The 15,365-nt window shown below is 55.2% G+C and overlaps 1 protein-coding gene across 10 annotated transcripts in view; it reads right to left on the reverse strand.

The window, feature by feature from the left end:
• The window catches only part of PTPRS (protein tyrosine phosphatase receptor type S), a 151,095-nt gene that overhangs the window by 118,338 nt on the left and 17,392 nt on the right, over nucleotides 1-15,365 (reverse strand). For 9 of the 10 annotated variants that reach the window (XM_082779984.1, XM_082779985.1, XM_082779991.1 and 6 more), the window contains exon 1: nucleotides 12,022-12,089. The exons of the other annotated variant lie outside the window; for it this stretch is intronic. The gene's annotated coding sequence lies outside the window, so the exon portion shown is untranslated. Of the gene's footprint in view, nucleotides 1-12,021; nucleotides 12,090-15,365 lie in introns of those variants that run through there. 10 annotated transcript variants of the gene reach the window in all.

Consider the following 15,365-nt stretch of genomic DNA (forward strand, 5'->3'; position numbering starts at 1 on the left):
TAATAGCTTAATAATCCTCAAAATAGTTTCATTGTTAATGCTCCTGGTGTGTATTTTATTAGGGCTTTTTAGGTTGCAAAGGCAGGTAAACACTCCACAGCCCTCTAGCACCTACCAAAGCGCCTCTCACAAATCATTCCAGCTCCTCAAGCACCCGCTCGGGGCGGGGGGACCCTTCCTATTCACACCCCTCCCTTCAGCCAAAGCCACCCAAGACATTTTGAGGTTAAAAACCTGCAAAGACGCAAACTCCTCATTCCTCCCCCTGACTTTCAGGGGCACACAGCGAGAGGAAGGAGGCAGCACCTTTTCTCTTTTTTTACCTGTGAAAATCCAGTGGCTATTGCCCAGCCCTCAAGAGGGTTTTTTATGCATCCCCTTTTCCGTCTGCTCCCCACCACTGATCCTCCCGTGGCCTTCCACCGACACGCCCCAGGCACCCGCCTGCTGCTGCATTTACTGCTTTGGGAACTCTGGGTCCCACCCGTGATCCCCATCCCAAAGAGGCAGAAGGGAGGCACCAGAAGAGGCAGAGGCTTATCCAACCCCAGAGGATGCCCGTGGTGTAAGGGGAGATGGAGGCTCAGGCACAAACCTCACTTTAACAGACTTTATCCCGCCTGGGAGGGGTTTTAGCTGTTTGTACGTGTCATTTAGGAGGCCCCGTGTCCCACATGCCACGGCTGAGAAGGTGAGAGCTGCCAGGGCTGAGCTAGCAGAGATAAAGGACGAGCTGGGAGGAAGGGAGGAACGCGCGCACGCCGGCTGCTAGCACGGCAACACCGCTGCTGTAGCTGGAGAGGAGTCGGGGGTTGTATCTGTAGGTAAATCCCAGCCTGAGATAGGAGGAAAAGAAAGAAAAAAAAAAAAAAAGAAAAAAGAAAAAAGAAGCAGTTTTGTTTGGCACTCCTGGGGAAAAAGAAAAAAAAAAAAAGAAAATGGAAGAAAGAAAAGAGCCTCCCCCTCCAGAAAATATACAGAAATAAAAATGCAAAATCAGCCCGAGTTCCTGATGGAGAGGCTCCAGGGTACAGCCAGTTATTGAAGTTTTGCAACATAAAACTTAAATTATTTATTATTATTTTTATTTTTCGAGAAGAAGAGAGGAACAACACGTCTCCTTCCTCAAAAGTTAACAACTGCGTGACACCAGCCCGGCATTGTCTCCCCGTTTTATCGCCGCGGTGCAGCGCTGAGCAGATTCCACCCCAGGGCAGACACAAAACCACAGGGCCACGGTTTCTAATTATACCCTCTATTCGCAGGGAAATGCTTTATTTATTAGCTCTTTGAGCTTCCCTTTCATTCATTCTCAGTCCCGGTCCCGGCAGCGAGGGGCTCTCGACAACAGGGGATTTATTAGGTTTGCTCTGCTCCCCACCTTCCCTGCCTCTCCCTCCTCTCCCCGCTCGGCATTCCAGGCAGCCTCATCACTTTTAATTCAATAACTTGCGGTATAATTACTCCGTAATAACACCATTATCTTAACGTTTACTCAGCAGCTGTGATCCCCTCGCAGCCAGGCGAGGAGGGAGAAGGGGAAGGGATTTCTCCGGGGAGCAGTCGTGGGGACAGCAGCCTTTGTGCGGGATGAAGGTCCCCAAAGGACCCCAAAAAAAAGCCCAGCTGGAGGTGGGGATGCTCTGAGGGAGGCGCTGAGCCTGCTGCCCTGCTGGAGCCTTTCCTTTTTATCTGCCTTTGCTCACAAGCTGGCAGGTTTTGTACGCGGAGGAGGGAGACCAAAGGGACAGCCCCGCGCCTGTGATGCTGCAGAAGCCATTTAAGCACACCCAGCGCCTCGTAACCGCCCCAAAAAAGCCCTGCCACTGAGCAAACAGACCGAAAATGAGGGTAGGCGATAGGAAAAGAGCCACCGAAATGCATGGCTGTGCTCTGGGCTGTAGGAAAGGGGCTCACCTGCTGCAGAAATCGTCTCTTCAGACAGAAACACTGAGCGGGTGATGTAAGGCGTTTACACATCACCTCAGCTAGCACCTACTACAAAGACTTGCTTTAATTTTTAATCCAGAAACCCATCGGAAAAAGGCTTTCCCCCTTTCACGACGGCACAGTTGGTCAACAGGGTAAGAAATTCTTCTAAACCCGGGCTAAAACTGAAATCCCCCGTGCAGCGAGCGAGGCGGGGAGCAGAGCAGCACGCAGCAGCCACCAGCACCTCCGAGCTTGCCTCGAAAGGCAGAAGATCACCCTACAAGTCCTACCCAGCCTTTACACACAGCCGGGGAGTTGGCACCTTTGGCCTCCTCGCTGCGGTTTGATTTGCTCTGATATCGAACCAAACAAGCCCACTGCTTATTTAGGCAGAAATGTTCCTACACGCACGACGGAAAGAGCAAGTTTCTGCAGCCCCTGCCTGAGCCAGCCGGGTTTCGAAGCCTCCCAGGGGAGGTCAGGTTCACGCAGGTATCGGGTCCTGAAATCACACCCGAAACCCAGCCCGAGCAGCAGCGTGAGGGACGAATTCACGCCGTGCCGCCTCTGTTTCGCACACGCACGCCGCAGCGGAGGGGTAAACACAGTTTATTTTGATTGATTATCCATCGTGTAATGCGGAGCTGTAATTCCATCAAGCCATCAAAGCGGCTCAGCAATTATATAAATCACGGGAGGAACGTGAGGAAGGTTTGTCGTTGGAAGCTCCAAATGGAATTTCCTCGCGTTGCGCTGCTGCACCTTGCTTTGTTTTTTAATAACCCGCAGTCAGATTATTTCACTTCCAGCTCTGTTTACACGCCTCTCTCGTGCACCAATTCACGGGATACTGCCGCTGACAGATCGCAGCGGCGTTAATAAGACATTTTATGCTGCCTTCCACTCCCCGGGAAATTTCCTAAGCAAACTGGGGCTGAAACGCAGGCAGGGCGATGAAAAATCACCTGCACCAGGCAGCCCCTTCCACGCAGCTGCAGCTCAGCGGCCCCAGCCCGGCGTAGCTCAGGCGGAACAGGAATCTTCCTGCTTTCAGCTGGGATATAATGAAGGATGCTACAGGGAGCCCTCGGTGCAGCTCAGGTTCCCTTATTTATAAGGTCATATAAAGCCTTTACTACTGAATAGATCTTGCGTGCGGACGTCATTATACGTACACGGATGTACATTATCATAATTAAACCGACAATAAAGCGAATAGGACACTTCGTGATGCATCACCCAGGCTTCGTCATCGCCTTTTTACACCTCTTTAGTTTAAATTTAGTGGAAGTGACAAAGCCAAGCCCGAAGAGCTGCTTCAGGAGCTGGTAACTCCCTGCACCCCCTCCCTGTGCTCTCCCAGCCGGCCGCGACCCCGAGCCCCGGGGCAGGGCAGCGCAGTGCACGCAGAGCCCCGGAGCTCAGCCTCCTGCTGTCCAGAGGGGGAGCAAACCCCCAAATCCTGGCAAAAGGCCCCAAACCAGTAGCCTCGGTGCTGCTGCCAGCGGGCTCTGGTCTGACCACACCTGCTCATCTCAGCCGAAACCAGCCCCGGCTCACACAGCTCCTGCTTCACGGATTTGTAGGGTTCGTGGCCACCTCTCTTCGCCTTCCACCGGGAGCAGGTTCCCCCTCTCCCAGCACAGCAACGCTGAAGTGGCTGCGATTCTTTGTTTTGTATTTTTTTTTCCTTTAAAGATAAAAATAAATCCAACCACTTTGCTTCAATCGTGCGCCCTAAATCAGCATTCGAAATCTTTTAGAGGAGTTTTTTTTTGGAGAAGAAAGGGAAGCAGAAGGCACGCGGAGCTGTGCACTGAAAAGCCACCCAAGAGAAAGCACTAAACACGATGCCATTAAGTGGGAAGAGCCCACAACTTTGATGTGACACTTGGCTGTTTGCTGCCACCATAAACTACAGCACACTAAAAAAGTTTGTTAAATGCTCCATAAACTTTAACGCATTACAGAAACACCGCAAAGCGAGGATTTTATTTGGCTCTCCACGAAACCGCGCTTCGTAACAGGCGAAGAACACCAAATGCGTATTTGTCTCCGGAAAAAAACCTGGAGATGTTTTCATCTCTCTAGTCCAGACCGGTGAGTTTGGTTAAGTTGGGTTTTCAGGCGAGAATTACCCAAAAAGAAAGCCCCCGTGCCATGATCCGCGTTAGGAAGACAGCCGAAGAGCCAACGGTGATCAAGTTTTGGGGCTCATCCCTGCCCCGGCACCTTTAGATTTTGAGAAACAGCTGAATCCCGGGCATCTGGCAGCACCAGGAGAGCAGTGAAGGGCTAAAAGAGCTCCTCTGGAAAGCAAATTGCAAGGAAAACAGCAGAGCTGGGTCCATGCTTCATCTTTCCAACATATCCGCCTCGGCTCGTATTTCCAAACCTATTCCATGAGGTCTAAACCAGGGCACCAGCCGAGAAGCAAAACTAATCTTTAGGAAAAAAATCCCCCAAAGATTTTAATATTAATGTTCAATCCTCACTGCAATGGAAACAGGAACCATCCCGTGAGTTTGCCTTTTTGCCCCCAAAGCAGGAGAGGCACGACCCAGCTCCCCGAGGTGCCACCCTGCTGCTCCCAGCGCTTTCACCTGCCCTCCACCGGCATTTCACGCCGGACCCGTGACACTTTCCATCTTTTTGTCCAACGAAACTTGCTGAGAAACCTAAAAATCCACCAGCTGGCTTAAGCATCATTGGCTTTGCATAAAACCTAAAGCCACTTGCAACACGTCATTCATCTGCCCTACGAAGCCTCACGGGAGCTCCGACAGCCGCAGGGCTCCGTGCTTAGGGGTGGGCACAGACCGGGATGAATTTAGGGGTGGGCACAGATTGGGACAAGATGCCCGGCACACCCGGGGATGTAGGGAGAGGAAAAGGATGAGGGCACTGCCCCACAGCGCCGTGTAACCCACCCGGCACGCCACTGCCATCAGCTCCTGGTTTATAGCAGTTCCTCCAGCGTTGGCACGAGGGAGAAGCAAGGGAGAGAACTTCATTTCGAATCCCATCCACACCTGGGGCTAAATCATTCGGACAGCACGATTTACACATCCCCACCTCTCCGGGCAGTGCATAAAGCACCTCGTGGGCCCATCGCTCAGCTCGGGGTGCTGTCAGGAGGCTGTTTCACGGCGCACGGGCGAGGTTGGCTGCGAGGAACCAGCAAGGCTCCGGCTCCGGGAAGAGGAATGGACTCCCGGTAATGGACTGCGATCCCTTCCCTTCCAGGAAGGCAGCAGCGCAGCCATCAACCACGTCAGGCTGGAGGCAACGCTGATTCATCTCTGTCGCTGGCAGCACCCAGAAGCAGATGCTCCGGAGGAATTACCTGGCTGGGGGAAGCTTCTTCCTAGCCCCGAGCCCCCGCCGTGTGGTGTGGGGCACGGAGCAGGACTGGGTCCAGCAGGGCAGGGAGCGCTTGTACCCTACAGCACCCGAGGCACGAAATCCATAAATGCTGGAGAAGCAGCAGCCCACAGCCCAGGTCGCTCCTCGACACCTACACAAGGCTCCTGCTGCAACCAGGGATGGCTCGGGAGTGCTCCAAGGAGGCCAGGACCCGCAGGAGCTGGGCAGATCGGAGCCTTCCCGGCCACCAGAGCCCCCCTGCAACGGGGGGCTGACCCCAAGGCCACTGCTGCCCCTCTGCTGGCTCCCCTCCAGCCCCCTCGAAAAGCCCAGCCCCGGGTTGCTGAGCTCCCATTGAACCGAGCAGCTCCCATTTCACACACCATGGCTGTGCAGTGCCCTGCGCGCATTTTTACAGCGAGTTCTTCCCTCCTCTCCCCCAAATTTTGCTTCCTTTTCTTCCTTAAGGTTCACATAAAGGCATTGGCAGGACGGCGGGTGTAATTTGTTCCCTCTTTTTCCCTGTTTCAGGGCAGTGTTTCGAGGCTTTCAGACACCTTGGGGACATTGCCATGTCCCCACAAGCAATGCTTTGTCACCACGGAGAAGAAATCAGAAGTCAGAAGGCTGCTCAGTCCCCTTGACATCAGCAACCCGATGTTCCAGCACACCCATGTGTGTGTGTGCAGCCCCAAAACATGAACCAAGGACCCCAGTGTGCCTCCTGCGAGCTCGCAGCAGCCCTTCCAGCAGGCCAGGCCAGCAGACATTTAATCACCCGGGCCGTTTTTACACACGGATCCGATCCTCAGCCTGGCCAGGGATTGGGTTTCAGCGTGGCTGTTCCTCGAGGTCCCCATTCTGGCCAGGTCCCGGTGCCCTCCCCGCTAACACCAACCCTTGCAGCAGACAAGGGATGGGGTTTTTCTACCCAGGGCTGGGCACTGGCGGGCACAGAGCGCTGGCAAAACGCACCCCGGCGACAGCACCACGAGGCTGGGCCCTGCCCCAAGAAAACCACCAATTTTCCCCTTTTGGGGTCGTAGCGTGCTGAAATCACCACCGCCAGGGGAGGCTCTGAGAAATGAGGATTTTCCCTCCTTCCCCTCGAGGACACGGGGGCAGGAGGGGTCCCAAACCCCTCTCCAGCAGCTCCAAAGCTGCCGATTCGCAGCTCAGCCCATCTGGTGGCCACGGGGGAAAGACAGACAGCGGGATCTGTAATGTGCAAGGAGAGGCTGCCGCTCGCGCCCTTAAGCAAAGGATCAAGTTTGAATTTAAGCCGATCTCTGGGGAGAGGTCACTGAATGCAGAGGAAGCAGCAGGGAATGAACCGACCCACCCCGAGGCCACACAACCCGGATTCCCCAGGGCTCCGAGGCCGGGGGACAGCCCGGAGCAATTTGCTTTGGGTTTTTTTTTTCATCTCTTGCTCCGAGCGCGCACGCGTGGCCCCGGTGCTCCCTCGCAGAGCACACGAGTGACATTTCTTCGGGGAAACTGGACAGGCTGTTTTCTTCCCAACCCCTCCCCCTCTGCGAATCCTCCTCTCTCTGCAGCTTCCAGCAAAACGCCCCTAATCCCCAAATTCTCTCCCTACCTGCAGCAAGCGCTGAAACCCTACCCGTCCCTTCCCCCAGCCCTCGGAGCGCGCTAATCCATCAAATTCCCTGGCCTCGCAGCCCACCCCCAGCCCCGACGGCAGCAATCCTGGCACCAGATGTCCGCTCACAAAGGCCGGCCATCAAAAAGCGACCGTCCCACGGCTGCGTCCCGAGCACCCTTCCTTCTTCCACCGCCGTGCCGCACAGGGCTCACCCAAACCTCATCCGAGCCCACCGAGGGGCTACGACCCCCCTCCGGGAGCATTTAATCCGGGGGAGCACTGAAAAATAAAAGGGGTTTTATTGAAATAAATAAATAAAGCAGAGATCCCCCAAGCAAGACATCTGTGCTGTGTCCACGCGGTGGCTGGAGCAGCGTTAGCGGCGACTTTGGTGGAGCGTGCCCGTGACAAAGCAGTGCCCGGCCTCCTCCTCGCCGCCTGCCAGCGGGATTTAGGGAGCCCAAGCGGGCTGCAGATTAGCCAGCTGGATTATCTGCGTTTGTTAAACCTGACCGCAGGCCCGGCCTCTAACACAACGCACCCAGCTCCAGGGATTTATAGGAAGGGAAGTGGAGGGGGGGGCAATCCCCACCCCGAATCCTCAGTGGCTTCTCCGGCGCGCTGATTTTCGTCCCTCTTCCTCCTTCCCCTTTTTCTTCTGCTTGCGGGTGTTTGGTGCTACTCCTTCCACGTCACAAATCCTCGGTAACTTCTCCAAAATGCTGATTTTCTTCCCCTTTTTTCCCTTTTTCTTCTATTTGTGGGAGTTTGGTACTATTCCTTCCACGCTACTCACATCAGTGCCCTCCAGCAGGTCCCGCTGGGCACTTCACAGCCTCACCCCTTACCCCAACCTCCCCAAAACAATTTCGAGCTTTCCCATATTTCCTGCGGGGAGCTGCATGAGGCAACGTGCAGCCAGGACCACGCAGCAGGGATGGGTTGAGCCTGCAGAAGCCCCGCCTGAAACCCATCCCAAAAATCAGCCACGTTGAGAGCCAGCCCGAGGAGCAAAACCCTAGAGGACGAGAACAAAACCCCACAGGATGAGAGCAAAACCCCACAGGACGAGAGCAAAACCCCGTTTCTACACCTAGGGATTTCCAACCATCTCCACAGGGCTTCACCTGGCGGTGCCGAGGCTTGGGGGGGAAATGTTACCTGTCATTTTCCCTGCTACGCCCCGGTTTAGTGCTGCTGTTACAGCATCTCTTTATTTATGGCGTTACTTCTGTCATTATAACGATCCGACAGGAATTCCGCGTGCCAATTCCGTAACGACGCTTGCTGCTATTACCATAATGATCCCGCCTGAATGGCGCAGGTGCCATTATCAGAAAATCTGTTTGTAATAGAGAATCAGCTGCAAGAAGAGGCATTACGCCCAAATGAACTATTTAAGAATTACCACAAACAGGGGGCTGGCCTCAATTCCCCGAGCTGCACCGGGCTGCTGCCTCCCCAGCGTAAATCCATCAGGTGAAAGCAGAAGGCAGCCTGCGAGGAGTGAGCTCAACGCGTGGCGGCCTCGCGTGAACGAAGTGATCTCTGCACAGCCTTTAGGATGGAGGTTTTGTAGGGCACTTTCTCACCCATAACAAGAGCATTGAGATGTGCTCAGGGAAAGAAACACCCGTACAAAACCCTAAAGAACTTTTCTGGAAACAGAGAGGCAGGGCAGCTCCTTTGCAACCCCCAACGTGGCCGAGTGCACAAAAGTTTGGGCAAAATTCAGGCAGCAGCCACTTCAGAAGGGATTTAAGGTGCATGGGAAAAATAAAGGTGTTGCACAGTGCAGCCGAGAGATCTCTGTCCCTGCATCATCCCCTACACGCTCACAGCTGTAATTCCTGCCCGGTGCCTCCTGATCCAGAGGGCTGCACGTGGCACAGGGTATTTATTGCTCCTGCCACGTAGCTCTGGAAGGGCAGCGACTCCTTCAAAGCGAGCTCTGCACTGACGCTGCCCCGCTGCCAGCATCTGCACAAGCACCACGTCTCACACCTTCCACAGTCCCTAATTTTACCAGTTCCTTCTTCACACCCGTGAGCGCAGCGTGAGATGAAGTCAAACATAACCAGATGACACTCCCCCAGCGCCACGGGATGCGCTGAGATCTCTGCTGGACCCACCAACAAAGCCTTGCACGGGAATAAAAACCCCTGGGGGTCAAAACCTCTTCCAACAGGGCGGAGGTGACAGGGTAAAATTCAGGTGAGCGGCACTACGAGGCGCTTACTACACCAGGGCTGTGCAGAAGCCAGCACAAAATGGGCGAGTGGCTTCCCTCCAGCTCGTTGGGGGCCAGTGGCAGACCCCTTGTGGCTCCTCCACCTGGTTCCACGGGGCAGCCTCCTGAAAGGCACCGAGGATGGACTCACACAACCTCGTTTTCCTCCTCGATGCACAGCCAGGCGAACCCAGAGCTGTTTTTTTTTTCTTTTTTCGCCGCCCGCAGCCACACGCGGCAGATGGGGATGCTCGAGCAGGAGTCAGAGGCACCGGCTCTGCTCCTGGCCTCGCCGCCGACCTGCCACGGGAGCCTGGGCTCCTTCTGCCTCGTCTCCTTTTGGCCGGGAGCTTCAAACCTATGCCACTTGAGTGCTTTCTGCTGGTAGGCCCCGAAACACTTCACAGGAAGGAGTTCTGCATCGCTATCCCCATTTTACAGACAAGGAAGCTACCAGATTGCCATTTCCCCAAGGCTGTTTTTCTGGCACGCTCCTTAGAGATTAAATCTCGTGCAAATAGCTGCACTGGAGAAGAATCTGTACCTACAGGCCAGATACAACAGCGAGGGTAAAGAGGGTGGTTGAAAGCTCTGTGATCAAGGCTAAGAAGCACAATAAAACGCCGTACCCTGCTTTTCCAGCTCTGCAGGGTAAGGAGGGATTTCCTCAGATGCCTGCTGCAGCTGTCACCTTCGCAGGAACTCAGCACCTAACACTCAACTCGCTGTCTTCACGCCGAGCCCTCAGCGTTTATTTTGGTCCCTCCAGCTCCCGAGGAGCGATAGCGTCTCCACCGTAACTTCTCTGGTTTCCACGCCTTCAGAAATCACCAATTTGTGTTTCGGCAAGAGGGGGAAGTCGCAGAGCAGCCAGACCACAGGGCTGCAGCCCCGGAGCTCCTCCGCTCCCCCTCCCAGTGGCAGGAAGGTTTGGGACAAGCGCCCGCACTTCTCCTTGAGGTGCTGCACCTCTCTGCACAAGGGGGGATCGCTGGCACGCTCCCAGGATGATAAAGACACCTTCCCTCCATCCTGGCAGGTTCTTGGAGCAATAACACGGGGGGATTGTGACCCTTAGGGTTTTCACTCCAGGGATGGAAAGCAGGAGAGGGGAAGGGACGTCCTCTGCACAGACCCCTCCCAGGTGCAGAACCAACCCCGGGAACACCGTCGGAGCGAGCCTTGCTCCCACGTCCAACACATTCCTCCCCAACGAGCCAGAGGGCGGCTGGAAAGGCACAAATCATCTCCAGACGCTCGTTACGGTGGAGAAAACCCAAGTTGTGAAGAAACTGTTCAAAGAGCCGGATCAACGCAAACACAGATTTTTCACCTCCTCCTTTTTGTGGAAGAAAAACCCACAGCAGCCAAACCCAACGGCGCAAGCCTGTAAATAAATGTTAGCCTCCCAAAGCACCAGGGCTGCCGAGCACCTTTGCAGCCAACATGCAGACCGGCGGCGGATCACGGACCAAACACTGCTGAATGCTGAACTGGTTACGAGAGAAGAAACATTTCTCAGTGCAGGTGGCTTGCTATTCTCAGAAAGTCTCCTTTCAGCAGATGTTCCTCTGTGTGTGGCGAGCCCAGTGTGCCTGAACTTATGATTTCTCTTCCTCTAAGTGATGCTTTCAGGGAAAGGGTAATGAAAGAACACGGAGATGTAGCTATACAAAGCACAGGCCAGAGAATTCTTTTCTTTTCTTTCTTTTTTTTTTTTTTTTTTAAGAGAGGAACCATAATATTAATGTTTGAAACTGCTTTTCATATATAGCAATGATCAGCTTCATCTCTACATTTTTTGCCTTAACTGCAGGAGATCTTTCCGCCAGCGAACGATATGAATTTAAATTTAATTTTGAGCGTCCCTTTAAGCGCCTCGAGTCAAAGCAGCTGCTGCGAGCTCAGAGTTAGAGCCTCGATGTAAAAGTTACCTGCGACATAAAAGGAGTTTTTGCTACAGCAAGGAAGCATAAAGGGATAAAATATGGCCATGGCTCGGGAAAGCTCCAGCTGCACGGCTCCTGGAACAAAATGGAGCAGTTTCCCCCCATCTCACATTTCTAAGATTACACATCCCCGACTAGCCCGCACCTCGAGCTTCACTTCTCCACAGCAGAATGCTGCTGTAGTGGCCAGCGAGCTGTATAAAGCGGGGAAAGCGAGTTATATTTTAATCCCGGGGCCAAAGCACCGTTGTGCAATGTTTGCAGTGAGTGAATTTGGGGGATTGCTCAAAGCCAAACCTGTGGCCTGACCCGAGCTGCGGGAGCATCGCGCACGCAACTGCTGAGGACCTGGGCTGCCTATTAAGCATGAACAACTAATGAGCAGTCCCGGCGTAGGAAAAATACACAAAGGGGGGGGATGAGAAAGGGGTTATTTGGGCCAGTCGGGGCCTTTTGTAAGGCAGGCGCGTGAGGGGGGAGCAGGACGCGGTTATCTTTTGCCTCCCGCTTTGTGGAGGCGCTGGATGGGGAAGCGAGGGGACAAACCCCCCTGCCCATCGCTCGGCTGTTCATGGCCACAAGAAAGGCCAAGGGCAGCCGCTCAGAATTAGTCTGGTCTTTGGGTTTTGCCCCGTAACCCCAAGGCAGCCCCGTCGCCCTCCGGCCCCCCGCATCCCCGCTCTCCCCTCAGCTCCAGGCCCCAGCCCTTGGGATGCTGCCCGGAGACCCGCGCTAGCGGGGCTGGGAGGGCGGCTTTGCCCTTTTTTTCAGATTATTTTTTTAAAAAACCGAGAAAACAAATAAAGACTTTTGCAAATCAAACCGCCTCTCCTGAGTCTCGCTTCGATGCTGGAGGGGTCCCGGGGCTCTCCGAGGAGGGTTTGGGGCGGAGGGCAGCGGGGATAACGAAGGGGCCGGGGTCCGGGCTCGGTGCTTACCGGCAGGGCCCCGCCGTCCCTCGGCACCACCGGGGCCATGGGCGCCGCGACCCCGCTGAGGAGCCCGGAGCGGCGGAGGGAGGAGGAGGAGGAGGAGGAGGAGGAGGAGGAGGAGGAGGAGGAGGAGCCGGGGAGGGGCCGGGCCGAGCAGGGCGGGAGGCCCGGGGAAGGGGGAGAGCGGCCGGGGCTCGCCCGGGTCCCCCCTTCCTCGCCTCAGGGCGCCCGGCTCCAGGCTTTGGGGTCGACCCCCCCCTTAATCCTGGGCCTGGTTCTGGTGGGTCCCTGCCCTCACACAGCGGCTCTGGCATTCCCCCCCCCCGGCTGGTTGTGTCGGGGACCCCCGGGTAGATCCTGTGAGGGACCCCCAGAGCCTGCCCTTGGGGTCCCTCACCCCACAGCCTGGCCGTGTAGGGTCCCCACACAGCGACCCATACATGCAGCCCCTTCCCCACAGCTAGCACCGTCCTCCCCGAAATAAAAAGCAACGGATCCCCCCCCACCACACACACACACACACACACACACACCATCTCCCACATACCAGGGGTGCCCCAGCTCCCCGAGTACACCCTGGACACGCCACCACCATAAATTTGTCCCCATGGGGCTGCTGCTCACAGGGAGCAATGGGGAAACCGAGGCACCGCGGCTGGGGCTTGTGGCACCCGAGCTCTTCCCGGGGTCAAAATCCCTTCTGAGGTGAAGCCCCCGAGCCCTCAGGGTCCCAACCAACGCACAAAACCCTGCCCCGAGCAGTCCCACTGCCAGCACATCCCCGAGAGCCGAGAGGGAAGGGGTTGCGGCAGGGATAACTCCCCCCCGCCTTGAGATTTTTGGCACCACGAAAGCAAACAGCACTCATCAGTCCTTGCTACCTTGGGTTTATGCTACGATCAGATAAACTCTCACCTCCCAACACTTTAAAAAAAAAATAATAAAATAAAACCCAGCAACAAAAGCCACAACCTCCTTCATTTATTTTTCATAGAGCTCAGCAGACGTGCAAAGCTCTTGCAGCCATCTGTAAAGAGAGAAGGTAATTCCTAGCCTGAGGACTTCATGGTTTAAATAAGACATTAGACAGCAAGAGAGGACAGCAAAGAGAAAGGAGAGGATTGGTGTGCAACAAAAGGGTTTCTTCAGAAAGAGATTAGGGTATCACGACTGCTACATATACGTCTTTGCATTGACTCCATACAGGATTTCAGAGCAGCTCTGTTATCTCTGCGCAGGAACAAAACACTCTGTACTTGCTCTTTTCCAAATCATACCAAGAAGCTGGAACCAAACAAAACCCCCAAACACAAAATCACAACAACAAAATTCCTTCCCTTCCCTCCTCTCCCTCTCAATTTTTTTTTACACAGAGAGATACTTTGCAGTTTTTTGAATGCTTGGAGTTGAAAAACCCTCGGTCATTTGGGAATTCTCCGAGCCAGCGACCGTAGCAGGGCTGAGCACAGAGAGGCTCTTGGCAGGCCCCAGCGCGGAGAGGGCCGCACTGGAGCATGTGCCTGGGAGAAGGGGGGGCAAAGGAGGCCACATACATTTTTAGAAGAAAAAAAAAAAAGGGAAAAAAAAAAAAAGGCAAAAAAAAAAAAGCGTCACCGAGGCCTGCCTGGCGTGCACGCCAGCACTGGGGGCTGGGAGCGGGGGAGCGCTGGGAGGAAGAACGCTCGGTGGATGGAAGTGAGGATCCAGATTGAAAACAGATGGGATTTTTCTTGCCAACCTGACATCCGAGACCGCGGGAGGCGGGGTAAAACTTCCCGTTCGGAGAGGCTGGCAGCCAAGCGATATGGCGGGGCGGGGGGGAGGACGGCGAAAAATCCCAGTTTGGTTGAAAATCCCTTCTCGTTCCCTCTCGCTGGGGCTCCCTTGGACGGCAGAGAGGAGCCCGGCGGAGCTGGGTTGTTTTTAACGCTTTGCGAGGTTTGATTTTACCATTAAGTATCTGATTCATCCGTTCCTGCGTGCTGGAGCCAAGCCCAGCCTGGCAGTTAGTACTTGCCCTAGAAGACATTTTAGGGGCATTTCGCACCCACACAGATCCCTCTGCACATGCAGACGAGGGAAACCTGCGTACGTGCACATGACTGGAATAACCCCATGTGCCTTCGCCCTCCCGTGCGGCACCAACCTGCGGCTCAGCACCAGCACCAGCCTCCACCCCGGGACGGGACGAGCTGGGATGGGACGAGCCCTCGCTTAAGGGCAGCTGCAGAGGTCCAGGTGTCTGCACCCAGAAGGGAAAAGAGGCAACGAAACCCTCTGCGAAGCCCAGCACCCCTTGGCAAAGCTTGGGCACCTGAGCTGGTTCGCCTCCAGCAGCCCGAGCCGCCCAGCTTTTGAGCTGCAAACAAATGATGCAAGAGCCCCGCGGTGCCTCGGCGATGATAATTCACCCAGGAGCAAATTTGTGCGGGTTTGGGGCAGGGCTCAGGCAGCTGCGGCTCCAACACCCCCGAGCCTCTCCAGGCTGCACCTCCACCTTGGCTCCTCCAGCTTCAGCACAGATCCCACCCGGGCTGCACAAGCGACAGAAGTGCCAGAGGTGTCCCCAGGGACTTGGGGACGTAGGGCCACGAGTGCCCGGGCTGATGAGTGCCACGTTTTGGGGCCAAGATTGCAGCGGGACAGCAAAAGACTCGGCGAAGCTGAGCGCAGGCATCCCCCCCCCAAGCCTGGCAGGGACAGGGGCTGCGCGCCCCCCCTGCGGACTTCACAGCTACTTTACAAACCAGAAACAAAAAGTTAATGGTGCAGCCTTGACCACATATTTTCCAGGGGCTCTGGGAGACCAGCTCTCCGCAAGCCGGCTAACACACACTCTTTTCATTCAGAGCTTTAAATACCCAATTGTGTCTGTTTTCAGCACACTCATTTTTAGCATTTTAATGATACGGTCTCCAGCTCTCGCCCTCTTTGGATTGGCCTCGGTGAGGGTTTTTTTTTTTTTCCTTTTTTTTTTTTTCTCCCCTCCTTTTTAACGTCTCGCAGGGCGAGAGGAGAAGGGGAAGGGGGTTAGCAAGAGGTCACACATTTCTCCTAACCCAAGTGTTTTTCCAGCAGGCAGGGGGTCCTGCTGGGGACAAAGCTGAAGCAGCCCCTCCGGCTGCCTGCGAGCACTGCACCTTCCACTGCTGGTCCTCAGCGCAGGCGCGGGCTGGGCTCACTGCCCTCGCCCGAGGCTTTCGGGAAGGTGCAGGGGCTGGGCACGATGCCCACGGGACGCAGCGGGCAGCAGTGCCCGTCCCCACGCCCCATCGTAGCCAAAATCCCGCTCACCACCATCGGAGCAGAGGGAGTCGGGGTTTCCCAGTGCCATCGCTTCTCCTTTCCCT

This window comes from Aythya marila (genome assembly GCF_965140915.1).
Source record: "Aythya marila genome assembly, chromosome: 27".
NCBI lineage: Eukaryota > Metazoa > Chordata > Aves > Anseriformes > Anatidae > Aythya > Aythya marila.